Source organism: Schistocerca nitens, chromosome 1 (assembly GCF_023898315.1).
Source record: "Schistocerca nitens isolate TAMUIC-IGC-003100 chromosome 1, iqSchNite1.1, whole genome shotgun sequence".
Taxonomy (NCBI): domain Eukaryota; kingdom Metazoa; phylum Arthropoda; class Insecta; order Orthoptera; family Acrididae; genus Schistocerca; species Schistocerca nitens.
This window is the reverse complement of record NC_064614.1, coordinates 475,507,315-475,520,613: the sequence shown is the minus strand read 5'-3', so window position 1 is coordinate 475,520,613 and position 13,299 is coordinate 475,507,315. Positions and strand designations below refer to the sequence as shown.

Sequence of the window (13,299 nt, the reverse complement as noted above, 5' to 3'; positions counted from 1 at the left end):
TTATTTAATTATAAAATATCTAGTACTATACATTCATTAATTTGTCAATAGCAATCTCTGACCATACTGTACAAACATTATTTCATAATGTAACACTACATACACATTATCAGCTGACAGGACAATGGTGATGGTTTGGCTTTCATTTAGTAATTAACTTCCCATTTGCTTGCCTGAAAAGGTGAGTCGCATCCTTTCATAATTGATGTCAGAGCTCAGAAAGAGAGTATTTATTATTATCCACTGCAGATCTTTGGAATAAGGTTTTCAGTAAAGTAAAAATTATTATAGTGTGAAATGACATATGTTATTATTATTATTATTATTATTATTGGTGACTAGAGGACCACGCAAAGTATGTATTAGATGTAAGATTTTTCTCAGGCACCACACTTATTTCATATTCTCACTATACAGTTTCTTCCTTTTTTCTGACCAAACTGTTCCCGTATTGAATTCCTTGACCTATTGGTTCATTTTGTGGTTGGATGTGTGTCCTTGTCCAAGACCTTCAGGTCTCTTCTGATTTTGGTGGTCCACTTCATGTTCTTCACATTTTCTGTGTACTACAATATCCATTTAATTTGTAATGTGTGTAGCATTTTCTTGATATGCACTCATAAAATTTCAGTTAATTTTTCTTCGTGTCATGTACTGTGATAGATATCTGTTCAGTCTCTTGTCTACTACACAAACCATCTACTGTCTTGTTGGGCCATATTATTTTTCTGATGAGTCTTCGCTCCAATTTTTTAAAAATTTTTTTGTGCGCCTTGCTGCTCCATGACTATGCTCAAGTCATCTTTTGGCATCTCTGCCTGTGAGCTGCTTTCTCTATCCTGTTTGCCTGTATCATCTCTACAACATATTTTTTTCACACCTGTTTTCTTGAAAGAGATCTGTGGTCTCACCTTTTCAGCCTTCTCTTTCAGGATCTTGATTTGCTTTACTGCAGTTTCTGTGCTGCCTGTGAGTACTGCAAGATCCTTTTGTTTTATTTCCTAGTCTGATTGGTTTATAAAGTGCCTGTATCTTCAAATATTTTTCCCATTCCCTGACAGCTGTCTAATACTACACAGAACAACAGTGATGAAATACCATCATCCTGTCTCACTCCTGTTACAATCTCAAAGGACTCTGATGACTCTCTTATGAATTTAATATTGGATCTGGTGTTTGTTAGTGTCTGATAATGTTGAGACCCATACTTACAGTTCTTGGATTATCCCAGAACTGTCTTCAAACTGAGTATCTGTTCAGCACAGGATATTATTATTATTATTATTAAATTGTGTAACGTTTTTTTACTGAAACTTTCCTCCATCTTATCTAACAAGTAAACCTAACCAATGGATACTCGATTCTGATTGACTTTAAATATATTTTAGTGCAGAGCAAAATAAGAGTGACATTTTTTTATGTGTGCCCATACAGCCATTAAGGGGGTGAAACACCCTCTTGAAACAATTCAGTTTAATATTTATGAATGAATACCTTTAAATAAAAGTTCTATCATTTTCAATGTACGTTAGAATGGTGCACACACATTTGTAAAAAATAAATAAATAAATAAATAAATAAAAATAAAATAATAATAATAATAATAATAAATAATTTAATGATACCCTGCACTTGGTGCACAAAATCAAAGTACATTCAGCATATTTTATGACATGAACAATTCTGTTCTTCCTCTCTACTGTCTGGATTTACAATATTATAACAATAATTTACAAACAATTTCAAATGTAAAATAATTAAATCTGAAAATGTTACAACTTGAAAACAACAAAAATATGGCAAATGTAAAAAAGAAAACAAAAAAACGAAAGATTAAAAGATAAATAAAATTAAAAGAATATCTATATTTAGAACAACACATTTAGAATACACACTGACAGAAAAAATTTGCAACACTAAAAAAATAATTAATGTAGATAGAGTAAAGAATTTTGGGATACATTTGTATAGGTAATGTAGTCAAGTGATTAACACTGCAGGGTCACAGGTTAATATGTCCGAGAGACAAGTGATAGCAAATGTGAAACACTGGTACATTAATAACCAGTGTAACTGCCAAAATGTTGAATACAAGCATGAAAACATGCACGCATTGTGTTGTACAGGTGCTGGATGTCAGTTTGTGGGATGGAGTTCCATGCCTGTCGTACTTGATCGGTCAATGGAGGCACACTTAATGTTGTTTGTGGATGATGCTAGAGTTGGAAAACACAGCATCTTTGGAATACCATATATGACTGAATTGGATATTAATGATGCTGTATGGCTTGCTATTCATCAAATGCCAAATGAAAAACAAAATAGTGGGAAGGGGGGATTTTGAAAAAAATGCCCTTTCTGACAATTCTGGGTGCACCATTGTAACGTGATTGAACTATTATTTGAAGTTACCAGTTCAGCGGTATTTATACAGAAATATTGAACTCAGTTTTTTTCAAAGGGATGTTGTACATCCTTAGTAGATGATGGGTACATACAAAACATGTATGTATCCTTTGGGTAAGTTTACTTTTAAGTAATCCTTCACTGTAGTTAATTAATTTTATGTTCCATGGATTATTTTATGATAAATCGTAGAGATGTAGAATGAATCATTTTACATTCATATTGCACATTCTCCAGTTTATTGAGTGTGTAACTTAACAAGCACTTTTTAACTGGCTTCTTAAATAAATTGGTTTTAGTGATCTCTTAAACCTCTTTAGGTAATTTATTGTACAATTTTATTCATTTGCAGAAAATGCTGTTATGGTGTATTATGTTCTTTGTAAATGTTAGTCCAGCATTTGTTGCATGTTTATGAACAGAGCTGTTTGAGGAGCAATATATCAAGATTACTTCTGGTATGAATATAATAGAGGGAAACATTCCACGTGGGAAAAATATATCTAAAAACATAGATGATGTAACTTACCAAACGAAAGCGTTGTGTACATAACTGACTGGTACTGGTACTCACATGGTGTATTTAAAATTCTCGATGTTTTGAACAAATCATTACAATGAACTCTATTACTATGTATTGTTATTATTCTTATGGCCCTTTTCTGTAGTTGGGAAACGGTATTTATATTCTGCACATTTGTTATCCAGAAAAGAATTCCATAGCTAAGAACTGAATGTATATATGAATAGTATGTAACTAAAAGATGCTAGCTGCTACCCAGTAATCGCTGGACTCTAGAGCAAAACATACGTATGAAATATTGTTTGCAAGTATCTTCATGGGTGCTCACAGCTTCAACTGATAATCAATATTCATTATTAGAAATATTTTTTGTTAGGCAGTCTATAAAGGTACCATCAACATTTAATTTAATAATGCAATTTTCACTCTTAAATTGAGATTCATGGCATTTCTTTCCTTAACATTCAATTTAACTTTATTGCCAATTTGCCAAATTAAAATTTGTGTTTTATATGCTTTCTCTGCCAGGAGTTATCTTGTTTTCTCAGAGACTATAATATTGCTGTCACCAGCAAAGAGAATTTTGCCCCTATGACTAATTTTGGGAAAGTCACTGATGTACTGTATACTAGGAACAGTAGGGGTCTTAACACTTGTACGCTACCCTGAGGAACTCTGTACTATTGAGTTTTGGTTCCAATTAGTGTTTCACTAGAATTGTAGCATTATTTGATGTTCATGTTGTCTCTGCTCTTTTTACCCTACCTGATAGGTATGATTGGAGCAAGTCACAAACCACAACTTCTTTTTTCCATAATGATTCTAGCTTATCTAGTAGAAAATTACAGTCAACAGCATCAAAAGCCTTAGAAAGATTTGAGAATATGCCTGCCATTCATCCTTGTCAAGATCACCAAATACCATCTTCGTGAAATGACTGTAGCTGACTCTGTGCATTTACCACTTAGGAACCCACGCAGTGACTCACTTAGGAGATTGTTTTCACTTAAGTAATTCGTTCTGTTTTTCATAACCAATTCTGTCATTTTTTTTACAGAGATGACACAAGGAAAACAAGCTGGTAATTTTCTGTCTTTTACATTACCTTACTTCAGCAGATGTAATGCATAATTATTTGCAAGTATTAGATTTGTCTTGCAGAATTTATGTTGTAATTTCTTTGCAGTACTTGAAAAAGTCTCATTCACAATGTTTGCTACCTGCTGTGGGTCACTTATTACATTATCCCTTCTCCCTTATCTACATATTATTATGTGGATGACTTCTGCTACTGCTATTGTAAAAATGTGAGTCCTACATTCTTGCCCAATCACTGGAACTACACCAATCATGCAATGTTAGTGGGAGGCTACTTATCTTCTGAGTGCAGAGTGGGAGACCTATGGGTTCACTGCAAGTAGTAAGGACTGACAGCCTTCTTTCTCTGTAAACTGTCTTGAGCCACCAGTTTGACATGCCACATACAATGGAAATACATCAAACCTTGTAGTTACATATAGGCCTGACCTAATTGCCAGTATCAGTATAGAGACAGGAATTGGTGACTGTGATGTCATCATGGCGAAGATGGTTGCTACAGTTAATAAATCAATCAAGAGATCTAAGAGCTTTATGCTAAAAATGTAAATGCCATGTGGGTAGGGCCTCCCCTGGATTGACCTTTTCGCCTGGTGCAAGTCTTTCGAGTTGACACCACTTTGGCCACTTGTGTGTCAATGGGGATGAAATGATGATGATTAGGACAACACAACACCCAGTCCCTGAGCGGAGAAAATCTCTGACCCAGCCGGGAATCGAACCCAGGCCGTTAGGTATGACGTTCTGTCACGCTGACCACTCATCTTCCAGGGGTGGACAGCTTTATGCTGTAAAGAGCAGATTAAGCAGTTATTACTATCCTAAACAGCCAATGAATGGACATCATTTAGATCCAATACAATGGACATCGAGAAATTATGGGCAATGTTTAAACTGATTGTAAATTGTGCTCTACTAAAGCTGTGCCAAGAAAGCAGATTAAGGATGAAAAAAACTCATTGTGGTCAATGACAAAATTTGGATAATGCTCAGAAAACAAGAACTGTTGCACGCTTAGCTCAAAAAAGAATGCAGAAATTTTAACAGGTAAAGGTTGTACCATTATCTGTGAGAGTTAATTATTTCCAGTGCTGGACTCTACATTTTGTCAAGGTGAAAATTATTATCACAGTTAATTAAATCATTCATCAAAGGTAGTTAATGAAAACTGAATTCCAGAATGATGAAACAGATGCTAAAATCTGGATGTTCTCGTAATCCATAGTTTGAGTTGCGTGCATTCAGTGCTCAGCCACACCAGTTAATGAGGTTGCAGCAGATGGGCATAGTACTGATTGCATCCAAATATACAACAAACCACACTGACAGGTCAAAAATGATGTTTATGTTTAGAGAGGATTTGACCTATTTCAGGAGATAGATTCCCTACAAATGGTAGGAAGGTCATGTGACTGGAGCCTTTCCTCTTCAGTTTCTTGAGGTGAGACAAGTACCTTCGATTTGCAAAGCCTAGTGTGGACCTTCCACGGTGGATAGACATCATCTTCAAAAACATTTTTGAGATGTTCAATTTATTACCTGTAGATGTCCCTATCAGCAACCATACATGCCCTGTTTATATGTGCACTGCTTAGAATGGTGACACTGTCCACTCACACAAGCCTGCTGCCATGAATGTAATTCTGATGATCTAAGAAATGATGAAATTTCTCCTTGCTGTGGGCTATGTTAAAAAAAGTGTCATTCACATACCACCAAAAGATAACAGGCATAGAGCTTGCAGAATCAAATGCCTTCTCCTCGAAATCTTCCATTAAAAAGTTTGCCACTGGAGGAGACAAGGGGCTTTCCATGACAATCTTGTCAATTTGTTCATAAAATTCGTTATTAAATGAAAAGTTAGTTGAAGAGAGCATATGGTGAATCAGTGTTATAATTTGTTTGCTAAAACGTTTTGCAATCAAGGATGAGGACTGTGTGGGTGTGAGTTTGGTAAATACAAGTTATACAGATTAATACCATCTTTTGCATCTGTAATGAAAGTATTATTACGATCATATGTGTAGTCCATTATTTTAAAGCATCTCCAGGGGCCACTGTAATAAAGCAGTGTTTCTTACAATTTTGTATTCCAGGATCATCAACAATTTTAATGCTTTAACTTACTGCTATAAAAGTGTTCAATTATTATCATTACTCATGACTTTCTTTGTTATGCCATTCTTAACATTCCTTAAAGCATGTATTGATGGTTCTGTTAACAGTTGCATTAATAAACGCTTTAAGGAATTCAAATAAAGTTGCTGTTCCCTGTCAACAAAATGCTGAAACTGAAAAATTGTTACCATTCTTTTTCACATATATGTTAGACTATTGCCACAGAACTTTCACTGACACTAAATACTTTGCTGTTTGTAGGTCTACTGACATCTCTTCATTTTTTGTACTTTGCTTTGGTGTCATGGGATGCACTCATCTTTTGTTTTCATGGCCGTGGGATCATCTGGTATTGCTCTGTGTTTGCATTTATATTTTTTGGCACACACACATGTGAATTGCTGGTGCCATATTTCCATGCTCTTTTATGTTCTATGCACCTTATTTCAAATGTCTGACCAAGTCTAGGGCATCAAAACTGTTACACAGGGATTGGTAGATACCAGATTTTTTAATAAATGTGTCACCTTCTTTTTGTGTAGTGAGTTTATATCTGTGTGTAGCTATTCTATCTTAGTTTCTGATTCAACTACCAAGCAGAGGATGTCATCCATGTACCTCTGCAAGTATAGAACATTTTTTTCTCCTGCTACTGTTTTCTGGTCTATTCTTTCTTCTGTTTTATTCATAAAAATATCTGCTAACTTTCCCAAAATGTGGATCCCATTGGCAATTCTTCTTGTGGTAAGTAAATTCCTTCTTGAATTCAAAGTAGTGTTGGTTGGTAATGTGGTGTAGGAGTGTGCTTATCTCTACTATGTTTTCCTGTGGAAGTTGATTGTAAGTGTCTAAATCTTGTTCTATTATCTTGATTATTTCCTTGACTGGGATTGTGGAGTACATTTTTTATACATCAAATGAGGCAACATAGTTGTATCTGGAATATACATGCCTTTTATGTTGTTTATTAATTTTTCTTTATTTTTCATTGTTCTGTCAATTTGTGTTCTTTACTGCTGCTGAGCACATTTAACAAATGTCTGGTGAGGTTGTATGTGGGTGGTTTTCTGCAATTTATGGCTGTTCTCATGAGAGTGTTTACTTTGAGAATTTTTTGTTGCCTCTAAAGTTTTGGAGCATTGGGTTTCATACGTGTCATACAAGCCTTTTGTCTGTCATCAAATGTGTGTTCTGTAGTCTTTAGTACATTTTTCATTTTGTGTGTGGAACATATGGGAAGAAGAATGTTAAGAAAGATGTAAGAAACAAAAAACTGAAGCAGTGAGTTGTGTCAATAATTTAACACTGTTTATAGTATTAAGTTAAAGCATGAGAACTATTCATGATCCTACTAAACACAATTGTAAAACTAAACATATTGCAACACTGTCTATTGAAGATACTTTAAAATAAAGTGAAGTCTGTTTGGTCTTAATAATACATTTATTACAGACACAAAAGATGATGTTAACCTACATAGCTCCGACTGTGTAAAACAGGTCTTACATCAAAGAAGATAACTATACTTTGGTAATGATGCAAGATGAGAACTAACCTGTAAATCTGAAGTGCTGAGCCTCAAAGTTTTCAGTCTGCTGCTAAAATTAGCTCAATTCCAGATGTGGTAATGACTCATTCCAACAGGTCATCTCAGGAATGAGGCTAAATGCTTAGCCATATGATAAGGAAAAGACCCAGTATTATTTCTATAGATAGCAGAAGTACATCCTCTTTGTGGGCCTCAGGAAGCACACCACAGGTTTTAATCCACTCACAACTTCTTTATGCAAGAAGGATGCACTCAAGAGCTGAGCCGTCTTGCAGGCCAATGAGTTCAAAGGATTCTTATTTGTGTGGTGGTATGTGGTAATGTCCAACTAACTGCACAGCTTGTAATTGTAGACCTCAAATCAATGGAATTTCTTTTATAACCGTGGAAAGCAACTGTGTCTGCGTCCTCATATAGTCTTTGTAGTGATTCTCTCCCTACACTGGAGAAGTTTCTTCCTTGTGGGCCAGAACTGACAATCGCCCAAGCTTCCTCCCTTACGTCATCCAAAGAATCACTGGAAAGAGGCTACACAGACTTTTCTATGACACTGATGAGAAATGGTATGAGGCTTGTTCTTCAAAGGATTAACATTTGTGCCCACTTCAACAGCTGTGCTCTTGTTCGTAGGGAATTTTTCTTCTAAAATAGATCATATTCTCCCTAAACATAAAATTATGGTTATTTTTCTGTTATCACCAGAGATAGCCACACTTGTCAGATCTGTGAAGGATTACTTGATTCTACAAAAGACAGGAATGTCAAAGGTTCCCTGTCAGTAAAATTTGTTATACAGCAGACATACTTTATGCACAGTTCAAGAATGTCACTAGTGGCATCAATGCTACAATATGATAAATCTACTGTGGCTGAGCACTGTATGCAAGCAAGCCATCCACTGGACTATGAAAATACCTCTGTTTCATGATGCAGGGATTCAGTTTTTGGGAAACCTGCTGAAGTATTTCTGACAGATGATTTAATTAATTGTGACAATGGTTTTAACCTTCACAAAATATGTTACCTGGCACGGGCAATAACTCCTATAGACAACAGTACTACACTCATGTCGGCCAGAATTATGAAACAATATCCTAGGCATGGGGGTCAGAAACAATATCCTTGGCATAGAGGAAATATCATACATTTCTACAGCCTATAAGGCTTTTCTTCCACAATGACTTGCTGTGTTGTCATATGTACTTGTCTGCCCTGCCGCTATATAAAACTGTCAGTTTTCAGGATCACTTCAAAGAAGAACAAGAGTTTTACAGCTGGCTATCACTCATGAATTTGTAAGTTCAGGATGGTTAAAATATGACAACTAATACAGCAAGACTGGATAACATACAGGCAAGTTAAGTGGGATTTCCAATGATGATGATGATGATGATGATGATGAAGTTATTTCTGGAGAAAAATCAAACAGTAGGCAAAAAAGTAAAGGATAAAACTGTAGGTAGAAAAGGGGGTTAAGTCTCAGTCCCTTCAGATTGCTTAATGCTGCTTTAGAGAGTTTTTTGAATTATGTGCCACAGTAGTGGATCACGAAACACACTACCTTTTAGTACTGGCAGTTTGCAGGCCACCAGCAGGAAGTGTATTATGCTGCATAAAGTGGGTATAAACAATAGAAAATTCCTAGTAGATTAAAACTGAGTGCCACACCAGGAATCAAACCTGGGACCTACAACTTTTGCAGGCGTGTGGTATACTAACTTAGCTGGCTCATGACCTGCTCTGACAGCTTTATGTCTGTGACATTTGGAAGATAGGAGGTACTACTGGAAGTAAAACTGTGAGGGCAGGTTGTGAGCCATACTCTGACAGATCATTCTGTAGTAACAAAGAGATAGAGGGGCTGGCAAGTACTTACCTCAGCTCAGTACAGCCGATAGATACACAAAACAGAACAGAAAATTTACATTCCTAGCTTTCGGAACTTTGTTCCTTCATCAGGGAGGAGAGAGGGGAAAAAAAAGGGAAGAAGGGAAAGTGGATTCAGTTACTCACAACCCAGGTTATGAAGCAACAAGGAAAGGTAAACAGGGAGGGTAGTAAGGATGGAGGCAGAGGGAAGCCCTTCCTTGCTTCATAACCTAGGTTGTGAGTAACTGAATCCACTTTCCCTTCTTCCCCTTTTTTTCCCCTATCTCCTCCCTGATGAAGGAACAAAGTTCCGAAAGCTAGGAATGTAAATTTTCTGTTCTGTTTTGTGTATCTATCGCCTGTACTGAGCTGAGGTAAGTACTGGCCAGCCCCTCTATCTCTTTGTTAGTATTTGTTTCACATCTTTATATGAGATTTTCCATTAATCATTTAGATCATTCTGTAGAGTATTTGCCCATGAAGACAAAGTATCAGGTTCAAGCCATGGCTGGCCACTGTGGTCAAGCGGTTCTAGGTGCTTCAGTCTGGAACTGTGCAACCGCTACGGTCGCAGGTTCGAATCCAGCCTCTGGCATGGATGTGTGTGCTGTCCTTAGGTTAGGTAGGTTTAAGTAGTTCTAAGTTCTAGCGGACTGATGACCTCAGATGTTAAGTCCCATAGCGCTCAGAGCAATTTTTTTTTCAAGCCATGAGTCAGCACACAGCTTTTTGCCAAGAAGTTACAGTTCAGTGCACAACCAGCTGCCAGGCAGAAACTGGTGAAATTTTCTGTTAGAGAGTACTTAGACTTGCGGATGTCCAGATTTTGATTATTTTCCACTGAAAATTTCCTAAAAGAAAGCACATAGTGAAACAACAAATGAAAATTTGTTTTTAGTCCCTAGAATCTGCAACGTTTCAAAAGTACATTCACAGAAACATTAGCAATGACTGTCACAGTGTTTGGAGAGAAATTATGGCAAAATCTGTAGTGGAAAATTATACAATAGACTTTGTTGACAGGAAGTTTAACCATTTATTAGATGTATTTCTGCAGTGTTTTAAGTCTTTCTTTCCCATAAAAATAAAAAGGGAAAAATTCAACAGAAGCAAGGAGCAAGGATAAGGTGTGGTTAAGTTGTGGGATTCAAATAACTTGTGCTAAGAAGAGGAAACTCTATGTAATTAAGAGAAGAATCAGTAGTCAAGATTTGAAACTCCACTACTACCAGTATTACAATACTGTAAACTCCTCCAGTATGTCATTAAAAATGAAAACTTATGTATTATGCTCAAAAAATTAAACATTCAAAGTATAAGGCAAATGATATATATATATATATATATATATATATATATATATATATATATATATATATACTGTGAACAAAGTCATTCTACATCATTTCAACAAAAAGAAACCTTCAAATGACCTATGGAACATGTAACTAACTATTTGGAAAATTATCAAACAAGAAACAATGAATATAGTGATCAAATGAAACTGAGCACCCCCCCCCCCCCCCCCCCGCCCAATTCCAGAAAGCAGTTCTGGCAGAAATTATGATGATTTCAAATCACTGTCAACTGAACTCATTGATTATTTCCTCACAGTGGCAGTAAACATTGTGCCCAGTAATAAACAACCAAATATAAAAGCAGAACATTTACTTGCACAGACATCCATGCACCACCAACAGACATTAGTTACAAAAATTCCACCCCTAAGGAGATTGCACAATTTAAGAGGTCACTAAGAAGTAATAATTCTGCTGGTTATGATGCTGTTTCTAACAAACTATTAAAATCTTGACCTGCCAATATAATTACTGTAAAGCTATCTTTGTAACCAATCAATGACTCTAGGCATATTTCCTTATTTGCTTACAGACTTAAATACACTGTAGTAAAATCCATCTGCGAACCTGGAGATATGCAAACCATCTCTCATGACAGACTTATTTCACTGCTTCCAATTGCTTCAAAAATGTTTCAGAAAATGGCCTGTGATAATACTGACTCATTTAGATGAGCAGAACTTATCAACTGCATCTCAGTTTGGCTTCTGGAAAGTATTCTCCACAGAGAAAGCAATAAAAGACCTCACAAATGCAGTCCTGGAAGAGCTACACAAGAAAAATGATCCTGCTGGTATATTTTGTAACCTTGCCAAAGCCTTACATGGTGGATCTCACAAAATTTACTTGGGAAACTACAGTTACGTGTTACGGCATTTATAGCACCCCCATTGCATGGATAGAATCTTACATCCATAACAGAAAGTAGTCAGCCTCATTTACAAACTGTATCTCAGGTATGACACTAACCCCCGAAAGATGTAACACAACATGTGGAGTGCCACAAGGATTGGTACTGGGCCCACTCTTGCTTCTAACCTACATATATTATCTTCTGATTACTTTACAGAATGATTCAAAAGCTGTAATATTTACTGATGATACAAGCATACTAGTCATGGGTCCAAACTCAGCCTCAGCACACACAGTTCAGATGATAGCTGAAGACATCTGCAGGTGGTTCACAGTTATCAGTTTAAGTCTTCATCTCAAAAAGATATATTATGTGATTTCAAATGAATAATAATGACCTTTTAACATCACCAGAAGTAGATATTAATGCTCATACATTACATGAAACATGCACCATGAAACTCATTGGAGTCCAGTTGGATAACGATTTAAAATCGAGTCAGCACATACATGAACTAATCAACAAGCTCAGTTCATTCTGTCCTGCCTTTAGAAGTGTCTATCACACTGTTGATATAAAGACAAGAGTATTGGCTTGTTTTGCATACATTTGCTCTCTCTCATATTATGGAATTATCATCATCAGGGGCAGTGCAACTAAAGTAAATGAAGCATTCATCCAGCAGAAGTGGGAATATTGTGTAAATTAAATAACCATACATACACCAGAAGCTTTTAGAGGGGGTCTCTGAATTCTTACACATACTTCCCAATATACTTATATTAAAACAGTGTTCACTGTTGATAACAAAAATCAGTTTTGGATAAACTGTGATTTGCACACTCACAATACACAAAAATAAGTTTCATATACACGTTGGTTAGGGTACAGATTGGAGTTATTTACTCTGGTGAGATGATATCCAACAAGTCTCCACCTCAAACAAATCAGTCCGCAGCTTGTGGTCTAGTGGCTAATGTTGCTACATCTGGATCACAGCGTTCCGGGTTCGATTCCCAGCCGGGTCAGGGATCTTCTCCGCCCGGGGACTGGGTGTTTGTGTTGTCCTCATCATCTCATCATCATTTCGGAAGTGGCGAGATTGGAACTGGAAAGATTGGGAACTTCTACGGGCACTGATGACTTTGGTGTTGAGTGTCCCACAAACCAACATCATCATCATCAAATAAAGCAAGAAATTGGCAATTGTTACCAATTCAAAAGAAAATTTAAGAGAAGAAGTTGATTTCTGAGTGTTAGATCTAGAAGTAAAATTCCACTAAGCAGGTGAGAACTTTCATCTGCAGCCACAACCACTGCTCTAAATGCCCACCTGTGTGGTGTGTGCAAACTTATTTGAATTTGAAAGATGGTGACAGATCTTAAAGATACACAATGCATCCAAACTGACTGTTTTTTCTTTTTTTTTTTTTTAACTGATAAAACCACAACATCTGCCAGAAATTGGTTTATTCATCACTCTATCACAACAAGTTTCATGACCATGAAACTAGTTGTGACTGAG

At 36.3% G+C, this 13,299-nt stretch overlaps 1 protein-coding gene across 1 annotated transcript in view; it reads left to right on the top strand.

Moving 5' to 3' along the window:
- LOC126236079 (uncharacterized) overlaps nt 1–13,299 on the top strand; it is a 126,893-nt gene that overhangs the window by 84,438 nt on the left and 29,156 nt on the right. The gene's annotated exons all lie outside the window — the stretch shown is intronic.